The sequence below is a fragment of the Sus scrofa genome, chromosome 7 (assembly GCF_054392235.1).
Source record: "Sus scrofa isolate SSC_HxYL_T2T_F1_AM1 chromosome 7, Sscrofa_HxYL_maternal_Yorkshire_Landrace_v2.0, whole genome shotgun sequence".
NCBI classification, from domain to species: Eukaryota; Metazoa; Chordata; class Mammalia; order Artiodactyla; family Suidae; genus Sus; species Sus scrofa.
This window is the reverse complement of record NC_139389.1, coordinates 107269868-107285830: the sequence shown is the minus strand read 5'-3', so window position 1 is coordinate 107285830 and position 15963 is coordinate 107269868. Positions and strand designations below refer to the sequence as shown.

Below are 15963 nucleotides of genomic sequence, written 5' to 3'. Positions count from 1 at the left end.
TGCTTTTTAGGCTTCATCACACCTCCGAGTTCACATCTTGTCTGTGGGGTGATCAGGGCCAGCCTGCTGTTATCCAAACTGAGATTTCTGCAGGGGCCTCTCTCAAGGCATGGGTCCTAAAGGGCACATTTTGCTATTAAAACCAACCAAGCCACCAAACAGTGACTCTTTCCTGTGTGTACTTGCTGGCCTGGTTTTGAATGGCAAAGCTTCTTACCTGTGCCAGGGCAAAACAATCCGTTTGGGTCTCTGTTCCTAGAGGAGCAGGGCTATGTGGAAAAGTAGGGCATCTGAACACCTACCTCAGGACAGGTGAAAGGCAGACTGGCCGGTTAAAAAGGAGGACAGTGTTACCAAGCCCGACATCTGGCCCCTGAATTGTATCAGCAGCCTCTTGGGGAGTAAATGCTTGCGCTTTCATGGGGATCTGTCTCCTACTCTTTGCCCGCACCCCCTGCCCCTAGCTCCACTAAACACAAAAGAACTAACAGTAGTGGCTTGTTTGGCGGCCTGGTAATGTGGCTTCCACCCAAATTGCTGAGCACCTGTGCTGTCCCCAAGCTTCCCCCAAAGTGACTACTAAAGATAAAAATCTCACTTTTCATATGGATGTCCTGGGATGACCTTTCTTTTTTCTTTGCCTTGGTTTCCTCATTCGTAAGAGGAGGATTGGCTTTTTTTCCTGCTTAAGAGTAAAAGGATGTATTTATGATGTATATTAAAAAACAAAAAAAGCAAAAAAACAAGAGGCATGTTATATATTTAGAAAGATAAGGCCAGTTCTGTGTGTTTTGGCTGAAAACAACAGCTCTGCTGGCACCACAACAATTGCCATTTTTATTTAATAAGTCTTGACGTTTCCAGTGCTATAGGACCACAGTTTTCTGCAGGGTCCTGTGTCTTAACAATGGCATTGACGACTTGCAGGAGCGGTCCCGTTTCACAAAGGTTAGCTTGGCCACATAGGGTGCGCTGGCTTCAGGGACGGCCTTCCCCAGGCTCTCCTGCCCTTCAGGATGGCAGATGGTCGCCACTCCCCTGGTGAGGCTGCGGCAGCTGGAACTGGAGCCACTGCCTGCTGCCTTCCTTCACTGCCCAGCAGAGATGAAGATGGAAGGGGTAGAAAGCGTGCTGCGGGCTGTAGTCTTTACTTGAGGATTTGGAACAAGGCCTGCCCATGGCTGCACTTTTGCTCCCTGACCTGAGCCTCATGGCTACAGACAAACTGCCTGGTCTTTCAGAGCTTCAGAGTTTCCCTATCTTCCTAGTGGAGCAAAATCCTTGTGAACCAGCTTGTGTAGATGTCGTGATCATCAACAGTCATCTTATTAGTTCCTTGAAGACTGGACCCTGGTACCTGGCCCAGTGCCTGGCACACAGTAGGAACCCAAAGAAACGCTTTTCATTGACAGGGAACCCCTAGAGCTCCATGACTAGATAGTGCAAAAAGTAATTATTTAGGAAGTATTCTTTCTTTGCATTCCTCTGTGCCTGATAAGAGTGGGATTTGTACACCTTTTTCTCCATCCTTAGTCTTCTTTGCCTTTGTTTTACTTAAAAAGTGACTTCCTTCTGCCCAATTAAGTAAAGCTGATAGGACCTTACCATACATCCCTCTCCTGTTTGCATTTCTGAGAGCTGGTGAAATCCATGCTCTGCTTGGTTCTGCTTAAACGTAGGAAGAGATTGATCAGCTTGAGAGGAGAGCTTCTCTGTGTCCTGGGAGCTGTCCTAACCCTTCCTTGCTTCCATTAGGGCTGTGGAGTCTTCTGAGGTCCCGAGACAGTGTGGTTTACCTGGGTCTCGACAAGACAAGGGCTGGAGCTCCCAGTGGGCTCCCAGGCATTGGATGGGAGATGTCCTTTAGAGAAAAGGAAAAAAAAATCCACCCAGATGGATTGATGAAAGGAATGACATCACAGTAGGCATGGCAACCGCAGGGTAATCATAATCTCCCCACGAGGTGGTCAGAACCCCAAGGGAAGACCTGGTTTCACTGGGCTCCATTTCCCTTTGGGTCGGGCAGAGCAGGGAGGCTTGGAGGAGGGTTTGCTTACCCAATGGCTAGCGTGGGCCAGAGGTTTGGCTTTTCACTCCAAAAGTTCTGCCTCCCCACTCTGACAGTCTCTCTGGGGTGGTGGGTTGCCACCTCAGAGCATTTTCCTTCTGGTGCTTTATTATCCGGGGTTACCCTGGGAGTTTGGCGGGAGAGGGGGAGCAAAAAGAGGGAAGCCCGTCACTGGAGAGGGAAGTAGAGAGATGAAATCATCATCAGGAAGTTGTGTGGAACCCCGGCGCTCCATCCTCAGGTTCTGTGCCCCAGAGGCCCTGAGCTCCTCCAATAAATGCGCAGTCTGTCTCCGGTCCCTCCCTCGGCTTCTTCAGACCTTGATCTCTGCAGAAGACGATGTTGAGCTGGCTGTCAGCCATGTAAGTTGTGCTAATTTCAGAGTCACTTGTGTCTAAGGCTCCAAAGAGATTCAGAGCCACTGGCTGGGGCACTGTGGACAGAAAGGTGCTAGATCTGCAATGAATGCTGATGTCCTGGACAGCCTGGCATGCTGTCTGGTGAGGTCATCCTGAACACAATGCAGGGGTTTTGGGTGTTGAGTAAGGAGCGGGAACAGGGAGGTTGCCACACTGGGGCTTCTGGTACCCTAGCTCAGAAATCATTTCTCCTGGTCTTCCTGGGATACCTCTGCCCAGGTCACACCTGGTTGCTGTCTCTCTGTAGGTCTAATCATAGTTGCTTGTTTGGCATTTTGCCGTCTTAGAAGTGAGGCAGCCTGACCAAGGCACGAGTGGCTATTATGAAGCTCATGTCTTGTCTCTACTCATCAGCAGAGCCACCCACCCCCAAATGTCTTAAAGGCATTTTAAGACGTTTATGAATGTTTTGAGAAGCATTGCTCTTTAGCTTCTTTAATTAGAATATCTGGAGTTTTGGCTTCTTTAGTCAGAATATTTGGGTGAGCTGGAGAAATTGCTTACCCAGCTCCTCTTGGCTATGGGTATTTTTGTACAGTGAGTTTATTGCCTAAAAAAAATTTTTTTTTTATTGAGATAAAATTCTCAACATAAAGTTCACTGTTTTAACCATATATCATTCATTGATTATTTAGTATTTTATTTTAAGAATTATTTATTTGGGAGTTCCCATTGTGGTGCAGTGGTAATGAACCCAACTAGTATCCGGGAGGATGCGGATTCAATTCCCGGCTCTGCTCAGTAGATTAAGGATCCAGTGTTGCCGTGAGCTGTGGTGTATGTCACAGACACAGCTTGGATCTGGCATTGCTATAGCTGGTGGTGTAGGTCAGCAGCTGTATCTCTGATTTGACCCCTAGCCTGGGAATTTCCATATGCTGCAGGTATGGCCCTAAAAAGCAAAAAATAAAATAAATTAAAGGAAAAAGAAAAAGAATTATTTATTTATATAAGTGGTTAAGGACTTAAAAACAGAAGAAAGAATAAAAACAGAACCATGCCATTCTTCTACTTAAAAAACAACAAATAATTTCTTACAACACTTATGTCCAGTCAATGTTCAAATATTGGTCTTTAGTATTTTAAACTGTACAGTTGAAAGGCTTTTAGTATATCCACAAAATTGTGCAGACATCACCACTACCTAATTCCAGAACCTTTTCATCACACTGAAAAGAAATCTCACGCCAATAAACATTCACTTCTCATTCTCTCCTTCCCTCAGGCCCCGGCAACTATGAATCTGCTTTCTGTATCTATGGATTTCTTTGTTTTGAATATTTCGTATAGATGGCATCAGGCAATGTATGTGGCCTTTTTTGTCTGGATTCTTTAACTTAGCATGTTTTCAGTGTCTTGTTCCTTTTTATGGTGGAATAATATTCTGTTGATGTGGATAGACCACATTTTATTTGTCCATTCATCCGTCGATGGACATTTGGACTCTTTCTACTTTTTGGCTGTTATGAATGATGCTAATATGAACATTTAAGTACCAGTCTTTGTGAGGACCTGTGTTTTCAGTTCCCTTGGGTATATGCCTAGGAGTGGAATTGCTGGGACGTGTAATAACTCTATATTGGACTTTTTGAGGAATTGCCAAACTATTTTTCCATAGTGGCTGTAGTGTTTTACTTTCCTACCAGCGATGTATGAGGGTCCATCCTTGCTTACCCTTGTGGTTATCTTTATGATTGTAGCCATTCTAGTGGATATGAAGTGGTATCTCGTTGTGGTTTTGATTTTCATTTGTCTAATTGATTACGCTGTTTATCTTTTCACGTGTTTATTGACCATTTGCCTATTTTCTCTGGAGAATGTCTGTTCAAATCCTTTGCCCATGTTGTTGTTGAGTTGTTTCTCTTTTTGTTGTTAGCAAGTGAGTTTATTTTATTGTTTTCTTTTTAGGGTCGGAACCTCATATGGAGATTCCCAGGCTAGGGGTTGAATTGGAGCTGCAGCTGCCAGCCTATACCATAGCCACAGCAATGCCAGATCCGAGCCATGTCTGTGACCTTTACTGCAGCTCACGGCAATGCAGGATCCTTAAACCACTGAGTGGGGCCAGGAATGGAACCCGCATCCTCATGGATACTAATCGGGTTCGTTACTGAGCCGCAATGGGAACTCCAAGAGGTGAGTTGCTTTTGGTTTTTTTTAATGCATCATTGTTCCTTCTTCTACTCCAGCATGGAAGAGTTTAGTGGGTCACTTAAATGTGGGCTGAGGTCTCTGCTTCTTAGGCCACTCCTCTGTGTTCTTAGGGGTCTCCTCTTCCTTGCCTACCCATAAAAGTTTTTTTCCCCTGAGTTTCTATTCTTGACTCAATTTTTGTTTTGTTCTCAGTTTCTCTCCACTTGACCTCATCCACGGCCATAACTATGAATGTATATATGCTGTATATATGCTGTGACTGTATATATGCTGATTACTCTCAAGTGCATATATCCAACCCAGGCTTCTCTCTGGAGCTCCATATTGACATATCGTGGTGGAATCTCAGCATGTTCCAAACTTGCTCCTTTCCTCTGCTGAGCCTTTTCCTGGATTGGCTTCCCCATCTGGATGGCCAGCAGCAGCAGCTACAAAGTCGGCCGAGCTGGAAATCATCTTGGACTCCCCTCTTTCAGGTGCATCTGCCTTCTTGCCGCCGGGGACTGTCCATTTGCTATCTTCAATGTCCCTCTCTAATTCGTCCTCAGGTCTTCACTCCTACTCTGACTGTTCAGATGGTTGTCATTCCAACTAGACATTTGAGTTACTTCCATTGATCCATCCTCTGCCAGAGTGACCCAGTTATATTCCTCCCATCTTCAGACCCATTAGTGGCTCCTTGTTGCCCAAAGGACAGACTTTTTATTCCTTTGTAGAACATATGAGCCCTCCAAGATCTGATCTCTGCCTATCTTTCCAACCTCATATTCTTTTGCTCATTCTCCCTGCAACCTTTATTTTAGCTACAGTGTGTTCCTTTGAGTTTCTTGAATGGGGCGCATTCCCTCAAATCTCCATGCCTTGAGTGCCATGCTATTGGCATGATTTTGTATACATGGTCAAAGGTAGATTTTCAGGGCTGGATTATGGATCTCATAGGGCCCAAATTAAATACTGCTACGAATAGAGACCATGGTGATCATAGGTGAGATGTAGATTTTGATTCAATAATTTATTTATGTGAAAGAATTTCCCCACTGAATAGAAATTAAACTGCATTTTGCTGTATTTATGAATCACTTGTATATTGTAAAGGTGATGAACTCTTTTGGAAAATTCTGACCTTTGCCCCATCCATAACCTGCTGTTATTTAAGTTACTTTGTGAACCAAAGACACCAGGATACATGATGTACAAACAAATGCGTATTTTGGGAGCTAATGGGATGAAACATTTGAAATCAGTTTTGGATCTCAAGGTTGCCATCACTACTGGCTACTGTGAACAATAGATCACATACTTGTCTGGGATCCCACACCTCTAACCTCTGGGATGTCTTACAACTTTTTCTGAGGCGGTTAGTCCTTAGAGAAACTGCGTAAAATTGAAGGAGAGATTTCTTATCCTTTCCAAATAATTTGAAAAATTTATGGAGTTTTGGAGTTCCTGTCATGGCTCAGTAGTTAACGAACCTGACTAGGATCCCTGGCCTTGCTCAGTGGGTTGAGGAGCTGGTGTTGCCATGAGCAGTGGTGTAGGTCGCAGACATGGCTCGGATCTGATGTGGCTATGGCTGTGGTGTAGGCCGGCTGCTGTAGCTCTGATTCAACTCCTAGCCTGGGAACCTCTATATGCCATGGGTGTGGCCCTAAAAGGCAAAACAAAAGCAAAAACAAAAACTAGTAAGTGAACAAAATTAAAAAAAACTTATGGAGTTTCCTAGAAGCCTAGTGGTTAAGGACATGGTGTTGTCACTACTGTGGCTAAGGTTACTGCTGTGGCTCAGGTTTGACCCAGGAACTTCTGCATGCCATGGGCACATCTGAAACAAAACAAAACAAAAACAAACAAATAATTTAAAAAATGTAATTCAGGTTTTGATCTAGCACTTTTTCTCTCTCCTTCAAATTTTTACTTAGAAAGATTTCACACCTGAAAAGTTGCAAGAATGGTACACTGAACATTTCTAGACCTTTTGCTTAGATTCACCTTTTATTAGCATTTGGCCTCATGAGTTTCCTGTCTGTCCTTCCATTTTAAGTACATGTGTGTGCCCCCCACCCCAATGCCCTCCTCCCTCAAATGGTCTTTATAGTTCTCTTTGATTTTGGTCATGTGTCAGATGTCTGGAGAAGACAGATGGTGCATGGTGGGGGCAGAGACAGCAGTCGCTGGATTCTCCTGTGGAAGGTGACTTATTCTCTTAATAGTTTCCAAATGGATAGAGAAGCCACAGGACCAGATCAGTGGTCCCTTCTGAGAACTTGTTGATCCTCTCCTCATCTGAGGCTGCAAATGTGATCAACTGTATTTTCAGGAAGGGTGCAATTTAGTTCCTAACACATCTTCCTCTTCTCTGGATATGTTTGCCAGCCTCTAGCAAAGCTCTGTGCCAAAACTGAAGCCTCGAGCTCTCGGCTCTGTGCTGCCACTGACTGGAGCCTACTGGGATGAGCCTGAGTCAGTTCCTTTCTCTCTCTGAGCCTCAGTTTCCCCATCTAGAGAATGAGAGCTTGGGTCACCTGCTCTTGAAGTCCTGTCCCCATGCTCATGTCCTATCACCCTGTGATGGCCAGAAAAGCTCTGTCCTTTGGGGAATTGTTGCAAGATACTTAATGTACTTTGAGATGAACCCCAGAAATTTATGCTGACTGGGCTCTGGCCCTGTCTGGTGTATAAGAAGAGTGTTTTTCCCCTTGTAAGAGCTACCAGTGCTCTGTCTGTTGAGGCAGGGGGTGGGCTTGGTGGGGAGGGAAGAAGCCGCGGGACCTCTGACCCTTTTGTTGGAGCCTCTCCACCTCCCCTTCCTTTGAGGTTGCCTGCTTGTTTAATTTGTCGTTTGCCCTGCTTCCCACGCCCTTTTATAGCTACATTTGTTCAAGGATAGTGCCACCTCTTTTTTCTGTCCCTGGCCCACCTCCAGTTTAAATATCTCAGGAGGACGGCAGCAGTCTGATGCTATGGAGGCAATGGGTGACTTTAATGGTGGCCCTAAGCAAGGCCGCACTCTTGTGGGTGGGCTGAGAGTTATTCAAAGTCCAGGGAGTGGGAGGGGGCTGTCTTGATACTAATCGCTAGAGGGTTCCACAAAGTCCCATCCATAGATCCGGGGCAAGGCTCTTGGACTGGCCAGACTTCTTTTGTGGGTTTAATCCCCATGGGTGGGATTTGAGGAAGTTCTGGTAAGAGAGGAAAGGACTTACATGTTGTGGAGTTGAAGAAAGGAACTGGTGAGAGCAGGGTGATCGGGGGTTCATTATTCATTCAGCAAATGCTTATCCAAGAACTTCTACATTCTGAGCAAGGTCCATTTAGCTCAGAAGCCCTAGATCTGGGTCACGATCATGAATGTGCCAGACACTGTGCTATGTGCTATAGAAGAGGTAGAAATTAATTAGTAATGATCATACCCCGCTCTGCCAACCATCACTTGCCAGGCTTGTTGCTAAGTGTGTTACCTCAAATTCCATTTAATCCTCCCAGCTCTGATGCAAGGTGCTGTCCTCATCCTACAGGAGAGGAAAGGGAGGCTTAGAGCAGGCATTTGCTCAAAGTCAGGCAATGAGTGAGGCAGAACTGACCTCAAATCCCATTCTCTTAACCTCTCTGCCTCTTGTTCCTCAAAGCTGGTTTGTGGACTGATACCAATCTGTAATGAAGTTTTCCTGGTCTAAAATATAAGGATTTGGAGTTCCCTTGTGGCAAAGAGGCTTAAGGACCTGGCATTGTCACTGCAGTGGCTTGGGTTGCTGGTTTGGCTTGGGTTTGATCCCTGGCCCAGGAACTTCCACATGCCGCAGTTGTGGCCAAATAAAATAAAGTATACAGATAATATAACTAGATTTTATTTTATTTTATTCTTTTCTTTTTATGGCCACACCTGTGGCATATGAAAGTTCCCAGGCTAGGGGTCGAATCGGAGGTACAGCTGTTGGCCTATGCCGTGTCTATGACCTAGACCACAGCTCACGGCAACCCACGTCCTCATGGATACTAGCCGGGTTCGTTGCCACGGAGCCATGACGAGAACTCCATAACTAGATTTTTAATAAGGCTTACTTTATTTAATTCATTGGTTCTCAACTGAGATGCTCTTGCCCCCAGGGGATATTGGGTAAAGCTTGGAGACGTTTTGTGGTTGTCACAACTTGGGAGTGCTTCTGGCATATCATGAGTAGTTGCCAGAGATGCTGCAGAACATCCCACATGCATAGGATCTTGCTCCCCCCTTCTTCTCGCCCCCATAGCAAAGCTTTAACTGGCCCAAGGTATCGATTGTGCTAAGATTGAGGAACTCTGATCTTAATAGAAAGATTATCTTTAATCTTAAAATTATATTATTCTGACTTTTTTGATATGTATTAAATGTCCTTTCTTTGAAGAAGCAGTGTAGTAGACGGCAGTAAGGTTTTAGAATGTTCTTATTTGGCAAAATAAAAAAAGTTGGCAAAGCTAAGGTGATCCCTCTAATTTTTTTTTTCCTGTTAAAAGTTTCCTAGACTTTGGGAGCTCCCACTGTGGCACAGTGGGTTAAGAATCTGACTGCAGGATCTTGGGTCACTGTGGAGGCACAGGTTCAATCCCTGGCCCAGCATGTGGGTTAAAGGTGCGGTTTTAATCCCAAGCCCTGGCGTAGGTCACAGATGGGGCTTGAATTCAATCCCTGGCCTGGGAACTTCCATATGCTTCGGGTGCAGCCATAAAATTAAAAAAAAAAAATTTCCTAGACTGTGAAATCCATTGCATCTGAGAATTTCTCAATCTATGTATTATTTATTTATTTATATTATTATTATTTAAAAATTTTTATTGGAATATCATTGATTTACATTGTTGTATTAGTTTCAGGTATACAGCACAGTGAATCAGTTATACATACACATATATGCATTCTTTTTTCCCATATGGGTTATTACAGACTATTGATTAGATTTCCCTGTACCATACAGTAGGTCCTTGTTTAGTATCTATTTTATTTTTACTTTTATTTTTTGTCTTTTTAGGGCTACATCCATGGCATATGGAAGTTCCCAGGCTAGGAGTCCAAATCGGAGCTGCAGCTGCTGGCCTTCCCCACAGACACAGCCACAAGCCACATCTCTAGCTGCAGTCTACACCACAGCTCACGGCAACACCAGATCCCCAACCCACTGAGCGAGGCCAGGGATAGAACTCACATCCTCATGGATACTAGTCGGCTTCATTAACCACTAAGCCATGACAAGAACTATTATCTATTTTCTATATGGTGGTGTGTATGTGTTATTCCTATCCTCCTAACTTATCCTGCCTCCCCTGGGTATTATTTTAAAAATACTGTTCGTTAAAAATTAAAGAAGGAAATGGTCTCGTGTTGCAATTAAGGCAACGCCTAAGGTGCTCTTGGGGCTCCAGAGGTTTGATTTAATAACAAATAGTTGTTGACCACTTGGTGCCTAGTTTGTGCCAGGCCCTAGAGGAGGTCAAAGGAGTTTTGCCTCCATGGACTTGTGATTGCCATAGGGTAGAAAGTGAACACGTGTAAAACTAGTAGGGAACAAAGAAATAGCCTGGCAGATGATAGCTAAATTTAGTCCCTGGTTGATGCTAACATGCCAAACCCAGAGGTTTCTACCAGAAAGAATTTTAGATTTCTGGCTTGGGTCTGCCGTCATGTAATTTATGTGACCTTAGGCAAAGCACTTACTTTCTCTGCCTCTTGCTTTCTTATTGGTTTCCTGTCTTGGATGAGCGCCCCTCAAGCCCACATGAGAAAGCTGTCTCCAACACCTCCTTCCCCTCCTGCCTCCAATGGGACACCCAGTCCTGTTAATTCTATTTTGGAAATGTCTCCAGAGTCTGCTCAGTCTCTTCCTATTCCAGTGCACTCTCCACTCAGCAGCCAGAATAATCTTGCTAAAACATAAATCTGATCATGTCACCTGCCTCTGTTTAAAGCCCTCAGTGGTTTCCTCATTGCCCACAGGACAAAGTCCAAACTCCTTGGCAAGACTTTCTTGGCTCCATGGTCTGGGCCCAGCCCACCTCTCCAGTCTCGCTTCTCATGCGGGGCCCTTCACTGCCACTTACCCTGTGGTCTGGACACACCAGACAGCTCACTCTTCTCTGAGCACAAATGGAAGGCCTGCCTCCCCCGAATCTCCTTTCCACCTGGCGAAATCATATGTGTCTTTTAACGTTTGTCTCAATCATCTCCTCTGGAAGTTGCCCCAGATCCTGGAGACAGAGTGCAGGTCCCCATCTCTCTCCACCACTGGGCTATGAAGCCATCACAGGCGGGGCCTGCATTTGTCTTGCTCAGTCTTATAAACTTTATACACCTACTAGTACATGGGAGGTGCTCGACTGTTGCTGAGCAGAAAGCAAATGGATGGAGGAGGAAAAATTTTAAATGGAGATAACAGTGTTTGTCTGTTGTTACCACCCAAGGTTGCTTGTGGCATGAACATGAGATAGTATTTATTGAAGAACTGAAAAATGAGAGCTACACAATGCAAAACAGAGTATTTGTCATTGTTTTCAAAAGGAGAGATGGTTAGCTTTGGAACTGTGGATGAAAAGCCTTAGGAGTTCCTCCATCATATCACCATTAACGTGTGTGCACATGTATTTATGCATATACATGTGTGCTTGGGTGCGTGTGCACACACATTCACACATCATGTCTAAGAGTTGGTGGGTGCTGGGAGCTGGTAAACCAGATAGAAAAATCCAGATGGCCAGAATTTTGCATAATTCAGCAAAAATATGCCTTGTTGGTACAGGAACACACATGGCATGAACTGTGACTCAGTGGCCTGGACCTGCTCAGGCCTTTAGTGACCACAGGTCCTCTTCTTTCCCAGAACTGGGGCTGAACCTAGAAAGGAGGGAAGGAGGAGCTTGGCTCCTTTTTCTTTCGTGTTCTCTTTTCTGTCTGAATATTGTCTGCCCCAGTCACCTACATGGAACAGGGTACATCGAAGTAAGAAGAAAAGAAACAGAAATAGAGGTCTGGGCATAGGCAACACTTTGCAAATACTATTGCACTAACCTTTATTATCAATATCTGTGTATCTACCTTATTCGCAGCACCAGACCGGGATTCCGTGGAGGGCAGGTATTTTCTTTGCATCTTCTGCTCCCCCTGCAGGGGCCTAGCACCATGGCAGGTGTACACAGGTGTTAGCTGAAAGAATGAGAAAGGTTGAAGTTTACCTCTAATCCAGTTCCCTGGTGTGCCATGTCTCGCTTTTGTTTTTGGTGTTTTCTGAAAAGATGGATTCTTCTTCCTTTTGGCCAGATGGAGGATAAGGCAATTTTCTTTGACACTCCGTCTGGGCAACCAACCCTCACTGCTGCCCCCAGGTTTCATTTTTCCTCTGGATGCCACCTGAGGACTCAGAGGCAGTGCATCTTGGGCCTGGATCCCTTCTCTTCTCAGACCCCTGAAGGTTGCCCTGTCACAGAGCAGGGGGTGGTGGCGGGGCCCCGCAGGGTGCCGGAAGGGAGCCTAAAGGCTTAATTGGTTAAACTTGATTACAAAGGCCAGTCCTATTGTTTCCAGGCCATTAAAAACCATTATCATCTTCCCAAGCTGGGCAGACAGCAGCTAGTTGCTTTGAAGCATGTCTTGGAGAGATAAGGAAAATTTATCCCTTGTTTTGACTTCAGGATTTTTTCTTGGTTTATTATTTGATGCCCCCTGGGTCAACTTTCTCTCCAACGGTCCCTGGTCTCAGACACCTTTCCAGTTGTTGGCAGGGGAGGTTCAGATTAGGATCCTCTATCTGACTAGGAGGATGGAAGATGCTGTAAGAGACCTGAGATAAATGTCCCTCACCCACTCCTTCCCTCTCCCTTCTCCTCTCCTCTCCTCCCTCCCCCATAGAGCAGTTTCTCAAGGGGCTCACACCTATTGATCTCTGAGCAGGGGGGACTTTTCTCATGAACTTCAGCGAATTCTCCCACCTCCATGATCGTGTGTACTCTGCTGAGAAGACTTCCTAGAGCCCTCCCCACAGCCCTCATTACCAGCCCCCGACCTGGCCTCCTCGGAGTACTGTGAGCGTTGAAGGAGGAACTATCGTCACTCTGCCCCTTTCTGTGATAGGCATATCTAGGCTTGCCCTGGTTGGGCCGGCCAGAGCCCTTGAGGGCCCTCATCCACACCCCAGACAATCTGTCTCCCCCAGGGGTCCTTCTTGGGGGTGTGACTTTCCATCTGGACAGATATGGGCAGCGGGATGTAGGCCGTACCCACCTTGCCGCGGTCAGGTTTTTGCCAGTGATCCTGTGGAATGTTGTATGTCCCAGACCTGAAAAGAAGCCCTTGTACTGAAGCCTGGACATTGAACATCGTTTTTCAGCTGATTGGTTGAAGAGTTGAGTGTGCTCTGTGGGCGATGAGCCAGCTCGCCAGATCCTGGGCACTCACCTGCTTTTTTGGACAAACAAATGAATGGATGTAGGAATAAGGAGTGTCAGCCAGTACCAGGTCACTCCTTATGGGTCTGTGTGTTCAACTCAGAAAGTACTGACTGTCTGATGTGGAAGAGTTGGTGCTAGGAATCAAAAGATGTGTAAGACCTGGTTCCTGAGATTTAAGCACTGATGTCTCGTGAGATAAGACAGGTAAGCACACACGGAAGGAGAGACACAGTGACTTGTATAAGGGGCAATGGGTTAATTCTGAACGAAGGGATCAGGAGAGCTTTGGGGAGGAGATGGTTTTTAAGGATTCAGTGAACAGAGAAGAGAAAGACAAGCAGATCCAGACTGGTAAACAGCAAGGGCAAACGTTTTTGACACACGACAGTGCCCTCAGCTTGCCACAGACCAGGCCTGGGAGCCCCACCCAAAGCCACTTCTGTCTTCAGCCAGGGTGGCTCCAAATCCATCTCAGACAACACCAAATAATCCCAGGAATTTTTTCCAGGCGTCTGACCCTGGGGCAGGGCTTGGGGCAGACATTCCTTTCCTCTAGACTTCACGAGGGCCCCATGTTGCTGGATGAGGGCGCATAGGACACACACAGGGATGCCCTGGAGTTGACGAAGTGGGGTGGATCAGCTCCCGGCACCTGATCCCTCCGTTTCCATAAGATATTTTCTTTGCCGGGAGTTCCTGCTGTGGTGCAGCAGGTTAAAGATCTGGTGTCTCTGTGGCGGCGAGGGTTGGATCCCCGAGGGCCAGTGCAGTGGGTTAAGGATCTGGCGTTACCGCAGCTGTTGTGTAGGTTTTAGCTATGGTTTGGATTTGATCCCTGGCACAGGAACTTTCATATGCCTCTGGTGCAGCCATTAAAAAGAGGAGGAGGAGAAGAGAAAAGATGTTTGCCCCTCTGCCCCCCAGCCGCTCTCCTTGTCTGGACAAGCATCACTCTCTTCTGGGGCTTTATTCCTACAGCTCCCTGTCTAGGAAGGCTGTCTTCTTATTTCTGTTTGTCCAGTTGCATCCTTCCCCAAAGGCCCAGCCTCCTTCTGGAAGGAAATGCACCTTCTTCTGAGCTCCCAAAGCATATCCCTGCTGCCGAGGGCAGGGCTGGAGAGCCCCCCCCCTCCCCCCCGTTTCTCAGGAGCTGGCCTCAGGATGGCTGTCCCAGAGATGAAGGAAGGAATGGAGCTTCCTACCAACCCAGTTTTATTACAAACAAGTAGCCAGGGTCAATGTGTTTTTAGCACATTAAGAAAACCTTGCAAAGCCCCTGACTTTTCAGGTTCTCCAGATAACTGCTTAGTTACCTTGCAGAGAGTAGGAGGAGGCCAGGAAAGAGAATTCTTAATCTGGGGGAGCAGGAAGATTCCCTTGGCTCTTTGCTCCGACAGTGCCGCAGCCCATATATAACTGTGGGCGAGCTCCCCCTCTCCGAGTCGCTTATCTCTGCCTCACATTCACAGACTCACCAGCCTGGAGTCTCCCTGGATTTTGGCCAAGCCAGTTGGGAATGCATAATAGCTGAGATACGGGATGGGATGGGCCCGCCACGTCCTTGCATGCCGCCGTGAAGGTCCCTTCTCTCCTTCTTTCCCCCTCTCTAACTTTTTCTCTGGCATTGGGAGCTAATCTTTGTGGTTCCCACCTCTCTAATCTGTGAAAGAAGAGAGATTCAGATTTCACGTTTGCAGGTGGCTGTGCGTGTAATTATGGACACCCCTTGGAGAATGGGGGGGGAGGTTTGGGTGAGCAGATTTAGACCAAATGGCATTTAGTGAGCTGCCATTTTGAAATCTTGCCTAAAGGGCCTTGTGAACGTACAACCGTCTATAAACTCTCCCCCAGCTCACTTGCTTGTTATGACCAAGATTTTAGTTTGGCGTTTGTATCTTTCTGTCTCTGCTTTTTGCCCTGACAGAAACTGGGACGAGCAAAGGAAAGGCCACTGGAAGGAAGATCCTAGCCTGATGGGAGCAAGGGCTGCTGGGACATTCGGTGAGGTCTTGTTGAGGGTTGGAGCCTGCACTGGAAGTATGGGGAGGCAGATGGTGTGGGATCCTGCTGTGACTGCTCTTGCTCTGGGAGTGGCAGTTTGGGGATGCGTAGGGATACAGCGCCTGCTAGAACTGCTATACGGTTGTGGAAGCTATAGCTTCCCTGTTGAAGTTGTCTTGGTTGCTGTTAGGAGAGTTTCCATTCTGAAGACAAAAGCTGAGTCTCTAGCTAGAGTTACCAAGGGTTTTCTGGTATGTTCTTTTCTTCCAGTGCTTTAATGCAACACCATGAGATTCTGGACAATGGTTCAATTCTCTGTAGGTGAGTGGGATGGTACTGACACATGCACAGGATTGTAATAAAGTCAAATGCCTTTGTTGTTTTACAGTTTATTTTATTTTTTGCCTTTTAGGGCTGCACCCACGGCATGTAGAGTCTAGTCGGAGCTACAGCTGCCAGCCTACGCCACAGCCACAGCAATGTCAGATCCAAGCCACATCTGTGACGTACACCATAGCTCTTGGCAATGCTGGAACCTTAACCCACTGAGCAAGGCCAGGGATCGAACTCACAACCTCATGGTTCCTAGTTGGATTCGTTTCCGCTGCGCCACGACGGGAATTCTTGTTTTACATTTTAAAATTAGGCGTATGTGCAGAGTTCCCGTTGTGGCTCAGCGGTAACAAACCTGTTATTCATGAAGACTCGGGTTGGATCCCTGGTCTCACTCATTGGGTTAAGGATCCAGCATTGCTGTGGCTGTGGCATAAGCTGGCACTTGCAGCTCCGATTCAATCCCTAGCCTAGGAATTTCCACATGCCACAGGCGCAGCCCTAAACATCCAAAAAAAAAAAAAAAAAAAAAAAAATTAGGTGGGGGTGGAGAGAGAATGTGAAACATTTACCCCAAAG

At 46.3% G+C, this 15963-nt stretch overlaps 1 protein-coding gene and 1 long non-coding RNA gene across 22 annotated transcripts in view; one reads left to right on the top strand and one right to left on the bottom strand.

Annotated features, from left to right (window-relative positions):
* The window catches only part of DPF3 (double PHD fingers 3), a 314102-nt gene that overhangs the window by 82138 nt on the left and 216001 nt on the right, over positions 1 to 15963 (top strand). For 3 of the 21 annotated variants that reach the window (XR_014811145.1, XM_084969794.1, XM_084969790.1), the window contains exon 1: positions 12896 to 13254. The exons of 16 other annotated variants lie outside the window; for them this stretch is intronic. The gene's annotated coding sequence lies outside the window, so the exon portion shown is untranslated. Of the gene's footprint in view, positions 1 to 12895; positions 13255 to 14974; positions 15052 to 15963 lie in introns of those variants that run through there. 2 more of the 21 variants (XR_014811146.1, XM_084969789.1) reach the window with 1 other exon arrangement.
* Positions 758 to 9360, bottom strand: LOC146401840 (uncharacterized). The gene is made up of 2 exons (XR_014811158.1): positions 6267 to 9360; positions 758 to 4404 (listed from the first exon to the last, which is right to left on the bottom strand). It is a non-coding gene; the product is annotated as an uncharacterized LOC146401840 (long non-coding RNA).